This window comes from Bombina bombina, chromosome 3, assembly GCF_027579735.1.
Source record: "Bombina bombina isolate aBomBom1 chromosome 3, aBomBom1.pri, whole genome shotgun sequence".
NCBI lineage: Eukaryota > Metazoa > Chordata > Amphibia > Anura > Bombinatoridae > Bombina > Bombina bombina.
The window spans coordinates 1,199,322,166-1,199,335,915 of NC_069501.1; positions in this window are offsets into that span (position 1 = coordinate 1,199,322,166).

Genomic DNA, 13,750 nt, shown 5'->3' on the forward strand with positions numbered 1-13,750 from the left:
TCTTAGATGTTTGCAAGAGGTGGTTGGTCCAAGGGTGTGATGGAAAATTGCATAAAGTTTGAGGGGGATAAGACAGATGTTTAGTAATCATCAGCTATAAGAAGATATTGAGCTGTTTTGCATGATAAGGTGGAAAACTCTAAAACTGTAAAAAGTATATGTGAATAAAAATAACACAGTCTTGGTTTAAAGATAAAGTTTGTGTTTTATTCATATTAGTGAAAATGTCAAATGCCTGTCTAAGAATGTGTGTCTATGTAGGAGTATGTGTAAGTGCCTTTTGTATGTGAGAGTGTAAGAGAGAGTGTGAGAAAGAGAGGGAAAGAGTGTGAGAGAAAGGGGAGGCACTGTGAGAGAGAGAGAGAGAGAGAGAGAGAGAGAGAGAGAGAGAGAGAGAGTGGGGGGGGGGGGACAGTGTGAGAATTGTTCCCTCTAAGGCCACATTCATGAGCGGTCCAGCAATGAAACAATTAACTAGGGAACCATACCTTGCAGTTAGTAAACACAACATAACACAGACTGCAAGGTATAGTTCCCTTATTAAATGTTTCACAGCTGGGCTACTCACAAAATGTGACCTTAGAAGGAATACAGGAACACTGAGTGTAACAAAGAGAGGGGGCAGTGTGAGAGAGAGGGGGGAACAAACAGCAACTAATGTTCTTACACTACACCAGCTCTCATCATGATAATACCAAAAAGCAATACCCGTGGGAGAATTCTTACGTATAAGGAGAAATTGCTCATTCAGACTGAGAGCCAAAGAACTGAGACTAAGACTAAAAGAGAGATAATACCATTAAAGTAATGAGGAAAGCATACCAAAGGGCAATACATACGGACAGAGACAATCTCCTCATTACCAAACCAAAAAAGGACATAGGCCAATGACCTTTTAGATTTGTGAGTACCTACAACAAGTGACACAAAGACATTTTAAATATCCTCAACAGACATATATCTATTCTAAAATCAGATGATGAAATATCAGATATAATTGGGGATAAAATTGCTGTGAGCTGGCAGAGATCCAAAATGCTAAGGGACAAGTTTTGAATGTTCCTGCTCCAAAAGACATGTAGGCATGTCCACACACGAGTTACGAACTCGCATATGGGAACATATCTGTAACATTAAAAATGCAGAGAAAGATAAAGAGAAGAACAAAAAACTGACATCTGTAGTCAGACATTTTCTGAACAAACACCAGGGTAAACCCGATCTTAAATGTTGAATCCTTCAGATGGTCTGCCTGGGGATCAGAAGGAGGGATCTCCAGAAGGAACTATTGAAAGCTGAGAGTAAATGGATCTTCTATCTTAATACTCTGATTCCCAATGGTATGAATGAACAAATTGTATATAGTTCATTCTTATTATTAGGTGTAATTACATACTATATCATAAGGAATATATAGCTTAACTAATAATAACTGTGCTTATATTGACCAACCATCCTAAAGGATGAAAATATTATCTATCCATTATCTATCCTTAATAGGCATTTCCGATACATCCCTAAACTACTATAACATCTCCCCTGGGATATCAATATTTGGACTTATTTTCTGGTTACCAAGGATTATCAATTTATTCAGACAAAACTAAATAGAAAGTTATCTATGGACTTCTTAGGGTCAATTTATGCTTTAATATGATTCTAACTCATGAATACTGTATATACATATGCACGTATGATAACATTCTTTTGACCATGTTGAGACAACACAAACGTTGCTCCTATCTAAAATATAACAGCACCTCTGTATGATTTTGTAGTAACAACTTAGTGAGTATCAGTTGCACATATATTACTATGGCCACTTATTTCTCCCTTTGGGTAGATACCATCACCATTTTTGTAAATATGTGTAATGTGATAAGATGCATAACACTTTTATGGGCTAGCCCTTAATACGTATTTTACTCTTATGCGGCTTTGCCGTAGCATATGAATAGGTATGTGACAAACTGACATGATTGCAACCTGGCTGAACTGATGCTGATAGATTTTAAACTGTTTAGGATACTTGTTACTGGCTGGAAAAAAAACTCCCTCTTCCCAATCTAACCAATAATTGAAAGCGAGTGAGATGTCGTATGTAGGAAACATATCTAGGATTTTCTTATCAATAACGTGGGATCATTTCTGCTTAATATGTTAATACTATGATTATTTTAAATCATGCTGAGATAAATTCTAAAAGGAGATTGAATATATATACCATTTTTATGTAAAATTTGCTATGTGAGTACTAGATAAACACTCCTTGTAATGGTCACCTCTCCCTTTGAGAATAAAGAAATAGTTTATGAATTGAACAGATTTAACTACATATTAGTTGGATAATTTATATTGCTCACCGATTTTATTATGTATGGAATTAATTACATGGAACACTATTTTAGATCACCCCGATATGGTTTGTAACATCATATGAAGACATTTATACTATCTCGGTCTGTGCATAACTGTTGCCTTAAAGATGCTGGGTCTGTTAACTTATCTGCTATTGGCCAAGAGAGAACATCTTTGTTTCTATCAGACCAATATCGACTAACAGATGTATCTGACGTAGACAGGGGAGTGGTATTAACACTCTCTTTTACTCTACTTAGAAATGGATGCACTCCACGTGGTATATGGGGGAGTGCTCAATCAGAAATGTCAATGATTGACTTAGATATAGAACGTGATAGACCAATAGCATGTATCTCTAATGAATGTACACATAGTGATATCGGAGCAAAAGAATACGAAATACACACTTAGAAACAATGATACTCTGTTCTCTTTACATATGATAAGCAGCAGGTTTAAAGGGACATTCAACACTGCCCACAACATTAATCTATGTTGAAAAACTAAAAATAAAGATCAAGCTGCAACGTGTCCCCTTTCTCTTACTTCCTGCCTTCACTGTTGAATCCTCTACGATCACTTCCAAATTGTTGTCCTAATATGGCTGCTTAACTCCCCCCACCGTGACGTATAGAGCTTCTTCTTCAAACTTGCTGCCAGTGATATCCCATCTCTCCTACTTCAATGCAAAGCGCATTCACGGCCGTTAGCGCATGCGCAATACACAGAATCAACTGGGATGCTTAGAAATAAAATGGATACACACTATGGATACTTTTATACCTAATGGTTTAAACAAAGAACTACATCACTTCTTGCAATATTAAGTTCTATCTAAATCATAATGATAATATCATATAACATTCTAAACATAGGTGACATCCATTCTTACCTCAATAAAATAAAGGCAAAAAATAAAAAACAATTCTATAACTTGGGGCAAGAATAAAAAATAAAAATAAAAAATAAATGTTGGATAAAAGAGCAGGGAGGAAGAAGAACTATTGACTATAGATAGTCTAAACAACTAATGACTGATGGTATGTAATTAATTGTAGACTATTCGTTAAGAACATGAGTAGACAGTAATAAACTTATTAGGATCAATTTCTCATATTTTGTAATAGAGTTTAGGTCTGAGATATGTATTCTGGTGTTTGAGTTAAGATAGTATACTCTGTGCTAGCGTAAGTAAATTCACATACATTAAAATAAGAATAAAACAGGCATATTTTCATGAATGGTGAAAGGAACAGATAATAATGGTGTTTCAGATATAGCCATATGTAGATTGTACTATTAAACAAAATTGTGATGCTACAAATTATGTATGACTGTAAAGACGCAATATTGTTATATTATATTCTTCAATATGCAACGCAATATATTAGTATATATTTGTGAATGTGGCAATATTTTCCTTAATGGCTGTAAGCATATAACAAATCCATATAAGACAACCAAAAGACTGGAGGACATTCATGCCCTCTTCCAAAATGGCAACAGAAGAATCCGGATATCCGTTCTAAATCTAAAGACCGGTATATAAGGCTACACGGACATGCGCACTTCATCTCCTTGAAAAAGCTTGTTAAGCGAAACGATCGTCTGAACTTTTGGAACTTTTTTACTCTCCTGTGCATCTGTACACTTGCTGATACACTGGTAGGAGGAGCCACTCCCATCTGGGGTCAGGTTGATCTATGCAGCGGTTAAGTTTCTGCTGCCTGTATGCGCTTGCATCCTGCAGTGGAGTTGACTTTTGTGAGCAAATATCCATATATATGGCTCTATTAACCTCTGTATAAGGTGTTTTGTATAGCATTTGTGACGCTTTTTACTGTATTTTAAATAAATCTTTTATATATTGCATTGCCGTGAGAGTACTGTTTACCCATCAGTATAAAGTGGGTGTGCGCATTTCCCTGAGCTTGGTCGTAAGCTCAAGTTCATGTGAGTAGGCATTTGGCCACAAGTTGGATACATTTCTGATAATCATCACAGAATTACACTATGTTGCTATTTCTTTCTCCTTTTCTTTGAGAAACTCCAAGGATACAAAGAGTCACAGAAGTCTCAACAAGAATACACATATCCTTATATGAACTTTTTATTTATTGATTCTCGTTTGAATCATCACATTTATTTTCATAAAAGCGGAACCATAATAAGCCAATTTGTTTCAGAGTACTATGCGTAATATAAGCAGAACGGAAACAAATTGGCTTATTATGGTTCCGCTTTTAGTGTTCCTAGTGTATCACGCATGCGCTAACGGCCGTGAACACGCTTGGATTGCAGTCCGAGGAATGGGCTATCATTGGCTGCTGGTTTGAAAAAGAAGGTGAATACGTCATGGTAGGGGGAGTTAGGAAGCCATGTTAGGACACCAATTTGGAAGTGATTGTAGAGGATTCAACAGTGAAGGCAGGAAGTAAGAGAAAGGGGGCACGGTGCAGCTTGATTTTTATTTTTAGTTTTTCAACATAGATTAATGTTGTGGGCAGTGTTGAATGTCCCTTTAAGAATAAAGCATGTCTAACTCCACATGTATGAATACTACTTAAGAATGTCTGACTTATGTAAAACTCAATCTCTTGTAATTAATTGACAACCAACTGTGACGGTTGAGATCACTGAGAATATACTGGTGTATTGTAATGTGCTGTGATAACATCTACGGGAGATTGTGTGAACAGGGCTTTTTGTGTTGTTTTGCTGTGGCAGTTATGCTAGTGCTAGTTGGATGCATAGTGTAATAGTGGCCTTTTCTTGTCTATAACAGAGGAGTTGCCTATGTATGGAACGGATCCAAAATTTTATTATATGTTGAATGAGCAAAGCCAAATATTATACTAATGGGAGTCAACCCTAGGTATGCAGATCGCCCCGATGTGATCCGCAACATTATATGAGTATTTTTGTGATGAATTGCTGTGGTCTATGTGAATTAGTCCACCAGTGCCATCAGATGTCTGGTCTGCTAGTCCATCTGCTATTGGCCGGAGGAAACACGCCTTTGTTTCTTCTGGCCAATAGCAAATAGCAGACGGATCTGACATATTTAGGGGAGTTGAACTGTCTCTCAGCTTCTACTAAATAATCTGATGCACGAGGTATATGGAGGTGTGAATAACCTACAACGCACATGACTGGCTCAAACACAGAGCTAGATTGACCAATACTATGTATCCTTTATGAATCTAAACATGTTAATGTTGGAGCAATAGAATCTGAATAACACTAACGATCTTGCTCTGCCTTTTATGTAGATTATTGGCAGCAGATTTACGAATAACGTATGTTTAAGTGCATAAGCATTTAAACGGATTTGAAGCAATTAATTAACAGCTGATTGTGACGGTTAAGAATATTGGGAATGTGATTGGTGTATTCCCGGCAAAATGAAATGATTGGCTGAAAGAGCCTATTTAAACTAGAAAATCATCACAAACAAATTGCCTTTGACAAAGCAGGAAGCGAAACGTGCATCAGGCGTTTTGTGACTTGATTAGGTCCTAGCCAGGGGCCTTTAGTATTGTATTGCAGTTATACTTGATTTGCTCTATAGGTTTTACCCTATACTAGATGTTTTTGTAGTACCAGATTAGGACAGGAATACCAAGTGTTTTTAAATAATTGTGTAGGAGCAACACGTGAGATTAGCAGTTTGCCAATCCCTTTTTTGTGGTTCTCCTAAGGGAGATATTATAGTCACCAGTAGACTATTCATTAGGGCTTTTTTTGTTTCGTGCTGCACTATATAATAGGGATAATTTCCTTCTTTGAACCTTTCTGCTATTAGGCCTTCTATTTGACTGTATAGGTGTTCTCTGCGTGAATTGATACAATACCATGAATTGGACCTATCATGTCCCTGTATATTATTTTTCTCTTTCTAAGTGTTTTAATGTGGTTTTATATTTCTCTTTTTTTATTTTTTATGATATAATAAATGTTAAGTTTTAATTTTCAGTTTTTTCCCATCATATTGTTGTGAGGATTGGGAACCCCTCCCTTTCTTTATGTGTCCTCTCTTTTGGAGTAATCTAATTTTGTGTTCCTCCAGAGTGCTTAAAGGATGCTACTTTTGTTTTCCATTTTGTATTACATTGTCAATGTCTGCGTCTAGCACCACCTATTTGGAGGGATTTCATTAGCCGTCCCATTCAGGTTATTTATTGCATGGTATATACACCTTACTTTTCTAATCTATGCAAGAGAAATGTCCGAGTGTGAGGTTGTGTATATGGGGCCGATTTATCAAGCTCCGTATGGAGCTTGATGCCTCTGTTTCCGCGCGAGCCTTCAGGCTTGCCGGAAATAGAAGTTATGAAGCAGCTCCATAACTTGCCCGCCTGCTCTGAGGCATCGGACAGAAATCAAGCTGATCTAATACGATCGGGTTGATTGACACCCTCTGCTAGCGGGCGATTGGCCGCGAATCTGCAGGGGCGGCATTGCACCAGCAGTTCACAAGAACCGCTGGTGCAATGATAAGGGCAGACAGCGTATGCTGTCGGCATTTATTGATGTGCAGCAGATATGATACGCTACATCATATCATGTCCGCTCGCACTATGATAAATATACCCATATGTGTTAATACCTTTACAACATTTTCAAGTTTGACTACACTTAACAATAAATTACACACTGCCATATTGGATAATGTAAGGAAACAACAATAAAAATAAGCACTTTTTACACTAATAAAAAAATAGCCAAATCAGTAACTCAGCAAACATACATACTCACTATAGTGATAATGTCCCCTGTACATCGGCTGTCTGTTGTATCTAAGGCAGTGTTTCTCAATACACCAAAAAATTTAAATAAATAAAGTCAAATTAAAAGCCCCTCAGCTATTAAGGACAATGCCAACCCCAAATATGTCAATTTAAAAACAATTTATTAAGATGGACAGCAGTGGTTTTGTGGCAAAGTATGTGTCTATCCTTCACATCCAGAACTCTACAAAGAGAGATAAACAACTCTCCAGAAAAAAAATATTGGCCTTTTTAAAGTTTTTGAGGGATCTTCAGTTACTAACAAGACATATCAGATCATCTCACCAGAGCGGAGAAGTTTAAATCATCAGACCCCAAATGAGAAGTGATATAAAAAAAACTGGAGGATTGGATAAATGACTGGGATCTAAAGTTTAACACTGCAAAATGATGCATTAAGGAAAGAAAAATACAATTAATTAATTACAGACTCCATGACACTTTAGTCACTGTTACAAATGAAGAATGGGATCTGAGAATTATTATTTCAGACGATTTAAAATGTAGTAAACAATGTAGTACTGCAGTGAGTAAGGCCAGTAGAATGCTTGGATGTATTGGTAGAGGTATTTGCAGCAGCAATAGTACAGTTCTTATGCCACTTTACAGATCATTATTTAGGCCTCATCTTGAGTATTGTGTTCAGTTCTGGAGGCCATAGCTCCAGAAGGATATAAACAAACTGGAATCTTTGCACAGAAGGGCTACTAAAATGTTACATGGTCTAAATGCAAAACTTACCAGGAAAGTCTCAATGACCTAAACATGTATAGCTTAGAGGAGAGAAGGGAAACATGTTATATGAGAGTAACGTCCAAGTATATTAAGGGGCTTAGCAATGCGGAGGCAATGAGTATTTTTATAAAAAGATAAATGCAAGAACAAGGGGTCATGATCTCAAGCTGAAGGGTAGTAGATTCAGTAGTAATTTGTGGAAGTGCTTCTATACAGAAAAGGTGATTGATTCATGGATGCCCCTGTTTCTGCATGAGCCTTCAGGCTCGCTGGAAACAGCAGTTATAAAGCAGCGGTCTTAAAACTGCTGCTCCATAGCTGGTCCACCTGCACTGAGGCTGCGGATATCAATCCGCCCGATCCTATACGATCGGGCTTATTGACACCCCCTGCTAGTGGCCAATTGGCTGCGAATCTGCAGGTAAGCGGCATTGCACAAGAAGTTCACAAGAACTGCTTGTGCAATGAAAAATACGCTGTTGGCATTCATCAATGTCTGTTGGACATGATCCGCTGAGCAATGATAAATCGGCCCCATGGAATAAACTTCCATTAGAGGCAGGAAACTTCAAAAACACTGTGGGAGACTTCAAGAATACCTGGGATAGGCTTAAGGCTATCCTATGAACTAGATACGTTTATACTTTTAGGACATTTTGGGTAGACTTTCTGGGCTTAAGGTTCTTATCTGCAGTCAAACTTTTTCTATGTTTCTATGTTTATATCTCTCTTTCAAAGCCTGGGAAAAGAATTTGCTGGGATTTTTTTCTATTTATTTTTCTATTTATTAGGAAAGCATGATATATATGTTAAAAATATTCGTCTTGCAAAATGTTTTTATCCGCCTTTTCATATTTTCTACCAGCAATTCACACTAACAATTCACAAAATGCATGGTACTGATTTTCTGTATGCTCCCATAGAATCTGAGTCTTTATTTTGTGTGCGACAGTAAATGTCTATTTTACTTTAAAAGACTTTTGTTGTTGTTGTTTTTTTAATTTGTACTACAATAGCCTCCAGATGCAATTTTAGTGCTCCCACAGTCACATATGAATTCTAAATGATTCCAGCATCCCTGCTGAGGAAATTCAGTCAATAAAGCTAATCCAATACCTGTAATAAAAATGTAGTTTTTATCGTATATGTGATGTTAGCTGCTCGAAAAACTTATATGAAGAAATAAAATAATGTTTTAACAAAAGAAAGATTCCTGGTAAAGATATTTCATGTGGTAGTTCCAAAATGTAATATATGCACAACATAAGATTGATTGATAGTGTAAAAAAAATGTACGTGTGGCGTTCTTATTTGAAATACCTCATTATGTATGTAAATGAAAACTGATATCTGATAATGAATATTGCAAACAACATCTATTCTCAGTATGTCCTGAATATAAACTGGCAATCAGTAATAATTAGGCATTTGTCAGTCCATTTGAAGTAACACTTTAAGATGCTCTAAATTCTTCAAAAGACATTACAAAAAGAATCTAAAGCTTCAATCTTAAATGATTCAGTTATTGCAATATGGATGACAGAATTTTCCTCTGAGGTAACTACAAAAAATAAAAGTTTGCTTTGAACAATAAACTTGTCAACTATTTATAAGGTTTAGTTAATCACAGAATGTCCTTCAGGAATGTAAGGAATATTGTGTACACATCATAAATTCAAAATCGTTTCATTTTTATTTTATGTGTTTGATAAAAAATAAAAAGCAAAACCATCATTCAGCCATCATAAAAAGTGATCTATCAGCAGACAAATGTATTTTGTTTCATCAGAGTGATTTACCAAAAATGAAAAAGACCTGAAAAAATACAATGTCATTTTATGTATGTTTAAAGGGTTTTTTTTCTATTATACACAATGGGGGTACCAAAATATTTACCATTACTCATAATATAATGGCTTTTTGAGTTTTTAGGTTTTAATAGCAATTACTATGTTTTATTTATATATATATATATATATATATATATATATATATATATTATTTATTTATTTTAAATATGAAAAAATTATAGCTGTATGCAAACCATTTTAAATGTAATAGTTTGGGGCAGGTCCTTTAATAAAAATGAATTATAACTTAATGGAAAAAAAGAGATCGAAACCAATTCATATGATTTCTTATAAAAAAAAACAGGGATTAATCACTCTTTTATACAAAAAAAAGAAAAAAAATTTATTTGCGCAAACCTATTATATTATACTCCGTGCACATCAAAAACCTACTAGAAACTTTCCCAAATAATAGAAACTAACTCCTATAAAAAAGAACAATATCCACCATAGCCTTAATAGAGGTACATGTCCTAACAGGATCATCAAGTTCCTTTTAAGTTCCCTTTAAGAAATAGCACTATATTGTTAGTTGTATTAATACAATCCTGCATGGATACATGCAATCAGTAGATTAATTCATGCTTGAGAGTGCATTTCTTTCTTGCAATATATGATATTTCATATCTGCACCCAGGTAGTTGGCGAATATGGTGGGCTTGTTCAACTGATTGGTACCATATTTTTATATATATATATAAATAAAGACTATGAGAAACAAATATTATACATATCTCAAAACAGAAAGAATTTTCAGCACATCATCTCATATCATAAAACATATCACCTCATATTTATTAATCAGAATTCTTTTATTTTTAGTGTCAGATATGTGACTCTCCACACCTGTGCCACCACTAGAGAAATCTGTACAACACACAATTAAAAGCAGGGCCAGCTCACTACTAACAGGTTTAGAAACAAAGGCTAGGGAACCTGCAACACCTCTACCAGAGGGTGGCCCCACTATCTGTAGGAATCAGCCACCTTAGTAATCCATGTAAGGATCTATGCACTGCTATGATACTATTAGGAAGCACACAATACGTATTTAAGTGACATTACATATAAATAAGGCATCAATAACTTATAGATGAACAACACCTCTGCCAGTGGATGACACCGCAATTCATTGCGGCTATAGGTTATCATGGGTAGCTCATAAGGATCTATGTTCATCCATATATAGGCTATAGTAACGACCAAAAAATAGTACAGTTCAAATGTTTATAGATTACTCAAGCGCAAAGCATGACTGTTAGGCAATTTCTGCTCTACTGGATCTGCCCCGATCAATAGCCATCTAGGAGCACCACGAGCCACAAAGTGGTAGACCATGCAAGCAGAGGGACTACTGAGTCCTGAAACTGGTACCTGATAAAAATCACCCATTACCTGTTATATCACTCATTACAGAGTTCCAAACTGCATTACCCTAACATATATCCTGACTTATATGATGCCATGGGAAAACATGTCAATTAAGAAAGAAACCTCAGTTCTAATACAAATCAAGACTTCAGTACCAAAAATGTATTAAGTTATATTCTGAATTAAGTCCTTTAGGTACTCTTGTTTAAAATTTGAATATCCAGAATACCTCTCTTTTATTCTAGGAGGTTATTTCTATCACCTCCCCTTTTGGGATCAGTTATTTTTTTATGCCTGAAGAAACAGTCAAACTAGACTGAGAAAGCATTGCAAGGATAGTAAAGCATTGAAAGAAATAAAAGGAAAGAACAGCGGCACATTTTGAAAAAGCAGTTTTTAGGCGAAATGCACATCAGGCATATGATCTACTGAATCCCTCCAGCCTCTCCTATTTTTATCCCATATTTGCTCTCATTTTGCATTTGCAATGTCATAGTGGTTACCCTCCTTTTACAAGCGTACACTTTATTTAGATAAATTGTGGTGAGGATCACTCCTCTATTTTCTAGTTAATTATCAGTGTCGATTGTGATTTGGTGATCTGGTGCTTATTATTTTGGTCACTTCAGTATCTATAATTACTTTGCCTTCTTATTGATTGCTGAGGCTGTTGGGACTCATTACCTTTAGTGGTATTTTCATCTAAGTCTTATTGCACAGACCACACTTTCCATTATTTTTATTTGTATATTATTAAACGTTATGTCTGAGAGGTTACCTCCCTCTCTTATATGTTTATAATGAGTGCTCTGTATGTACCGCTGTTCTCTTCCTTTATTTCTTTCATATATAATATTGTCATTGAACATACCTCACACTCTATAACTTTGTTCCCATGTTACTCATAATTAATGTAGTAAGGTTTCAGATATACTTTCTTTCCTTACCAACTCTAACTTAACTTAATAAAGCATTGAAACAGAGCACTATCTATTTTTATATTATTACGGATGAGCTCCCAGAAGGAGATGGTTTAAATTTGCTTTCTTGTTTGTGAAGTTCACTTCTACACCACATTTAAGTGGTATCTTCAGTCTAAAAAAAAAGCCCTGCAGTAATCAGGAGCTCAGTCAGCTGGGGACTGTGAGCTCCAGCCTGCCTGTACTGCACTGCTGATTGGTGCCTACAAAAGTGTGTTTCCCTTTTTCTGTGCAATTTGCATGTACATTGATTACAAGATTACGCTATGTGGCGCCCCTTGTTTCTTTTATCTTCTAGAAACTGATGTGAAGTGTTGCAGCCTGAGTGTTTCAAGATAGTACATACGGACTCTCACTTGGTTATTTCTGTTTTCTCCTTTTTTATTTTTATTTTTATTTTTAGGATTGTCACATTGACTTTTTATACATTTTTAACATTACAGAGGTTTATTTTATATGTTTCCAATTTAACATTAGTTGTTATTTTTTACTACATAGGCGCCCCCTATTGATACACCCTTTGTGGTGTTCTTTGTTTAGTGCTATTATGAATTAAGTTCTTTAGGTACTCTTGTTTGAAGTCTGAATATTCAGAATACCTCTTTTTTAACTAGGAGCTTATCTTCTCCCCATTTGGGAGCGGTTATTTTTTATTTTATAGCTGACCAAATAATAACCGTTCTCAAAAGGGGAGATGATAGAGATAAGCTCCTAGTTAAAAGAGAGGATATATATTCTGGATATTCAAAAGAGGTTCTTTTTTCATTACCAACGTGTTGTATCACAGGTGTTGTTGACGTTCCTCTTTTAATGTTGTGAATGATGCCCTCTGATTGATTACACCAATTACATAAGTGGACCTAAAGTTTATACAGGACTTATTTTTGGTAAGTTTTCCACTGATGACTGGAAATGTTCTCCCAATTCCGCAGTTTCACAAGCTTTACAAGAACTTTTGCCACATCTGTATATAACATTATGTGATAACCATGACGACCATATAGTGCATTGTATTTGTGTAGGTGACACAAAATTACCAGTTGATTTGCTTGTTGATTAGTTTATTGTCTGCCGCCAACGTAGAATGGATGGCAAATCATTGCATGTAACAAGGTATTCCCTGTTAGAGGCTTTCAATGGACTTCAGACACAATTTCCCAGGTTCGGATACTTAAAAGTGTAATGTTTAAATAATTGATTTCTAAATAATTGATCCACACTTTATATAAATGTAAAGATAACACATTCCTCATTGTTATATAACCAATTAAGAAAATTAATTATTGTTGTCATGTCTGGGCAGCGGCCATCATAGGTCAAAATATCAGAAGCTCTGGGTGAGAGTTGGACAATCCGACCATTATTTCCAGATATTTGCAGCATCCTTGGATGCCAGGATCATTAATAACTGTATTATACTTTTGGAGCTAATTAGTACCAAATTTGCTGAGATTATGAACTCAGAGTGCTGATCTGGACCGTCAAGGCCTCTGGCAGCAGCCTACCTTTAAGACATTGGCACGCCCCGGGTGACCTGGGTACAGTAGTCTCAGACTGCTATTTCTTCTAAGGCTAAACCTCAACTTAGCTCTTGAACTGACATCACATTGAATAATTATCACACATAATACCTACTATTATCCCTGGCTATACTGATGGGGGA